The 5632-nt window shown below is 42.2% G+C and overlaps 1 pseudogene; it reads left to right on the forward strand.

Annotated features, from left to right (window-relative positions):
• The first annotated feature begins 3026 nt into the window (after positions 1 to 3026).
• Positions 3027 to 4999, forward strand: LOC147616095 (3-ketoacyl-CoA synthase 13 pseudogene; annotated as a pseudogene).
• Positions 5000 to 5632: the final 633 nt, after the last annotated feature.

Here is a 5632-nt window from a genome sequence, read left to right on the forward strand (position 1 = left end):
AAAAATAGTAGCAAAATATCACTAAACAGGGAAATTTTGCTGTTGGGCAGCGATCTCGTTGAAGCAAAAATAGCATCGTTTCTAGCATCAAAATACACCCGATAAGCATTGTTATTTTCATTCTAGTGTATGCTGATGATTAGGAGTAAGCATGAAATTCAAGTATGATATTTTAAAATTATATAATTAAAATGTTACCTTCATTATGTTAACTATCATTGCATTCATGAAAATTTTAAAAATATATAATTAAAAACTTACCTTCATCATGTTGATTATCATAGGCTTGCAAAACTATATGTTAATTTCGGTTGTTGTGGTTGTTGTTGGTGGTGGTGGAAGAGATACTAGCTAAGCATGCATAACTTGGTAATTTGTAAATTTGTATTCACATCACAAACCTGCATAACTTGGTAATTTGTATTCACATCACAAACGTGCATACATAGCATAAGTGAGATTGAGATGCTTATTAGGAGTAAGCACAATAATATTAGAATGGCCAATTAACATGGTGTTGAAAATAAACACGAATTATACTTGACTTTCATGCCTTGTGAGAACTAGGGTGTGTAGGAATGGACTAGCATCAATATCTTAACATAATAAAATGTACGAAAGAGATTAAGACTAATGAAAAAACTAGATCATAATGACAAGATAAGAGAATTTAGCAAAAAACTCACATGATAATCCATTAGATAGAGGGACTTTATATAGGCTTTAGTTAGCCACTAATTGTGGACCTTAGACTTGATTTATCTATCCCCTAATCCTTCCTAAATTTGTTTCCTTGAAGTGAGCACTCACTTGAGCCATTTTTTACCTTTCTTTTAGGCCTTATTTCGGCCTCCATTTGTCCTAGACATTCCACACATACCTTCACATTTGGGATTCCTTTGAGCCTTTGAACCATAGTTTATGACTTATGCAACTCATACATCAATTGAGGGTCACATGACACTCCCTCTTACTCCTAAGATTTACTCAATATCACTTGCTATTTTTAACACCCCCTGAAAAGTGATTAATTATTACCACCATATATACATTCGATCTTACATAAGAATAGATATACACACAAGGTGGGAGAGGTGCCCTCTTCTATTAATTAGAAGAGATGTTTTGATGATTGACCTCCTACACTTGAGAAGCCCCTTCATCATGTTTGCTTGAGTGTTGGCTTAAGTCTTCTTTTTGTTCCAACAATCTATCTCTAAGTGGCCTAATTTGTCACAAAAGTTACACTTCACTATGCCTCTTAGTCCTTTCGTGAAGAATTCTTTGTCCTTATAATGTGATGAAGTGTTATATACACATTATGTGTGCATATACTAGGAGACTAACCCACACTAGGCTTCTAAAATATACAAAGTCCATAGTGTGAACCTAACTATATGAGCTAGTGCTATAACTATGCTATAACTCTAGTACCAAAGTGGTTTGTTATGTAGCATGTAAACCACTTGCGGCACATCGGCACATCAATCATAATCCCACCAACCATTCTAGTAGCATAGTGTGAAGGTGTCATCTTGACATGTCATCCATATTTGGACCAATTGAGCTCGATATCTTAACAGTCACCACCTTACATCTTCCCACTATGGTTCACGATCGTACCTTAACGAAGAAAATAAAGAACAAGACCTCATCAAATCCATGTGTAGGTTCACACTGTGATAATGGGAAGTCCTTACCCATTACGCATTTGATGTGATGTGATGAGCATAGTGTGAACCTGACTATATGAGCTAGTGCTATAATTATGCTATAACTCTAGTACCAAAGTGGTTGTTATATAACATGTAAACCGCTCGTGGCACATCAATCATAATCCCACCAACCATTCTAGTAGCATAGTGTGAAGGTGTCATCTTGACATGTCATCCATATTCGGACTAGTTGAGCTCGATATCTTAACAATTACCACGTTACATCTTCCCACTATGGTTCATGATCGTACCTTGCTAATGAAGAAAATAAAGAACAAGACCTCGTCAAATCCATGTGAAGGTTCACACTGTGATGATGGGAACTCCTTACCCATTACACATTTGATGTGATGTGACCGGCCACCGACTGACGGTAAGTAATCCACACCAGCTTTTCGTACAATTTTGCAAACAAGCGTCCATAATCTACGCATATGATCAACCTCTTCCCCAACGGGCCGCCACAGCGTGCACGTGCGCACACACATAGAGTACTATGCATTACTATCAAATTGGTGCCACTTGCCCTCCTCAACGACTCTTACGCTTTAATTTTTGGTGGTATAGTTAAAATTATACTAAAGTTGGGTTTTTTCGAGCAACTGGTTTGAACTTTGGAGTTTGGACTCTAGAGATTCACACTGTGATGATGTGAAGGCCTTACACATTTAATGTGATGTGTAACTACCACGAGAAAGATGAGGAAGAGAGGGTGAGCTTAATCTCCTTGTAAGCAATCTTCTTCACATGCACACACACACACACACACACACACACACGAGCAGACAAGTATACAAGAGAGATGGACGGCTGAATGTTCTTCTTTTTCTTTACTTCTCGATCTACAACCATAACGTAAAGATAAAAGTTTATACTATAAGGAAAGTACCCTACTCTAAAATATACAAGGTCCATAGTGTGAACCTAACTATATGAGCTAGTCCTATAACTATGCTATAACTTTGGTAGGAAAGTGGTTGTTATATAACAACGTGATCCTCCTATGTTATCCATATTCCTACCTCCTCAAATCCATGTGAACGTTCACACCGTGTGATGATGGGAAGTCCGTGCCCATATGTGATGTGACCGGCCGCTGACCGCCACACCAGCTTTTCGACAATTTTGCAAATAATCTCACTCAGTTGTCTACGCGGCATGGTCCACCTCTTCCCCAACGGACAACGGCCGCCACCCTCTCCTCAAAGCTCTCAACGGACAGCGTCCACCCATCCCCCCCCACACACAGTACACATTACAATCAAATTGGCGCCACCTGCCCTCCTCCCTACTCTCGCGCTTCTCTATATTGCAGTGGGGCGGTTATTATTGCAGTACTCTCCACTCCTGATAATTGCTTCACTGCCATTCTCTCCCTGGCAAGCTTTCCAGCTTCCAGTTATTGTGAAGGCAAGCTCACACCATGCCTGCTCCAGACGTTGCCATGGCTGCACGTAACGTCGCTGATGCCCCAGCTTCTCATGAAAACAGAAGAAAGAGAAGCAAGGGCGGCCTTCTCTCACTGCTCTTTAATTTCCTCTCATCGGATGCAGGTTATGAGTATTTGCAAGTTGCCAAGTTATTTGCACTCGCCTATGCACCTTATACAGTCCCCTCCCTCTTGCTGCTTTCAGCTCATGCGGGCACTTACTGCATAGGGTTACATAACATTAAACGGCTATGGAGTGATTCAGAGACTAGAGTTAGCATTGTAACTGCCATATTTGCCATTGTGTCCACACTCACCCTAGTTTGTGTGAAGCTGAAGGCTCCTCCTTGCTACTTGGTGGACTTTGCAAGCTTCAAGTCTCTGGATGAGCACAAGCTATCCACAGAGTACTGTAAGTTCATCACAACGACGCGCGGAGATAAATGCACTCTCAGGAATATGCTTTTCCAGCTCAAGGTGTTGTTGAAGTCGGGGCTTGGCGAAGAAACCTACGGGCCACCTTATCTCTACACAGGTGACGGGGTGCCCACCCTCACTGCAGCCAGAGATGAGATGGAGCACATGATGTTTGGGGCATTAGATGAGCTCATCTTCAAAACCGGCCTCCATCCATCCCACATCGACTACCTCATTGTCAACGTGAGCATGTTCTACCCAAACCCTTCTCTCTCATCTCACCTAGTCAATCACTACAAGATGAGAGAGGATGTCAAGAGCTATAATATATCAGGTATGGGGTGTGCTGCTGGAATGGTAGCTGTTGATCTCGCCAAAGACATCTTAAGGGTCCATAAAGACAAGTATGTTGTGATTGTGGGCACTGAGAACATCACATTGAATTGGTATTATGGTAATGATAGGTCTATGCTTGTGCCCAATTGCCTCTTCCGGTGCGGCTCCTATGCTTTGCTCTTATCAAACAAGAGGAGAGACATGAAGCATTCAAAGTTTGAGCTTGTGCAATCAGTGAGAACCACCACAGCTGCAAGTGACAAGTCCTACAATGTGATTGTAACCAGAGAGGATGAGGACGGGATAGTCGGGACCTCATTGAGTGTCAAGCTACTTGATGTTGCATCGCAAGCTCTTACCATCAGCATCTTAAAGCTGGTCCCTTATGCCATGCCCTTCACTGAGCTGCTCAAAGTGGTGGGAAATGCTATGAAAAGAACTGTTTTCAAGCAGGAAGTGGAGCCCTACATGCCCAATTTTAAGAGGGCTTTTACTCATTTTGCCATCCATCCAGGGGGTAGGGCAGTCATAGATGGAATTGGCAAGAGCCTAGGGTTAACTGATTATGACTTGGAGCCTGCAAGGATGACATTGCATAGATTTGGCAACACATCTAGCAGTGGGCTATGGTATGCTATGGCTTACTGTGAAGCCAAGGAGAGGCTGAAGAAAGGTGACAAGGTGTGGCAAGTGGCTTTGGGATCTGGTTTCAAGTGCAATAGTGTGGTGTGGAGGGTTATAAGAGACGTGAAGCCTATGCCTGGTTGCAACCCATGGCTAGAGTGCATTCACCGATATCCTGTCGAGATTCCAGACACTATACTGCCCTCAAACAGGTACTACAATAGCATCAAGGTCTGGGAGCATGAGATTAAAGAGCAAGAGGAGAAATCCAAGCAACATCAACAGCATCAAGAGGTCAAAGAGCAAGCCAACAGTGAGACAAAGATTAAACCCAATTAAGGTATTTAAGGCTTGGCTAACTTTCTTAGTATATGTAAAATAAGGCATTGAAAGATTCAATGCCGGATTGAAGAAACTAACCCAATGGGGGCAAGTTGGGTTTGGATTATGCATCCCATTGGACTTTAATCGACTTAAATAAGGCAATTAGGATTTGTATACTGCTTCCCATAATCGATTGCATTAGCCGTGACCGATTTTGGAATCGTGCAATGTGGCCAACCGGACAGTTAACCCCTTATTTCGATTTAAGGAAGAATTTTCACCCACTCAACTTTGTGTTTATTTAGTAAGGGCATATTGAACCGGGCGTTTTTTTTTTTTTTTGGGGGGGGGGGGGGGGGGGGGGGCTTAGAGGAGAGACATCTCGTAACAGAGATAGGGACCCACCCCGCAACACTGCCTTGGTAAGTCCTCTTAACTATTGCACTCCCCTTGCAGCTAAAAGATCCTAACATCCCTTCTTAGAGTCATGACAAGGCTTCCCTCACAAAGGAGGCAAGAGCCAAGGGCCATGCACTAATTCTGGGTAATAAGTTTGATGCCCTCGCACACATTAAACCCATTGATCTGGAAATATCCTAGGAGATTTCCCATACTCATTAGTATGTCCATGCATGCAAAGGTCAACATCCTTTCCTTGGAACATCCATGGGCCGCACGAAAGCACAGAGAAGCATTATGTGACATGCTGATTTCCCATGCCTACATGAATTGAAAGCATGAGATAACCGCCCCTTGAAATCTCAAGAAGAGTGGGGGCTATTTTTAC

This window comes from Cibotium barometz, chromosome 39, assembly GCF_041138505.1.
Source record: "Cibotium barometz isolate CiBa-2024 chromosome 39, ASM4113850v1, whole genome shotgun sequence".
NCBI classification, from domain to species: Eukaryota; Viridiplantae; Streptophyta; class Polypodiopsida; order Cyatheales; family Cibotiaceae; genus Cibotium; species Cibotium barometz.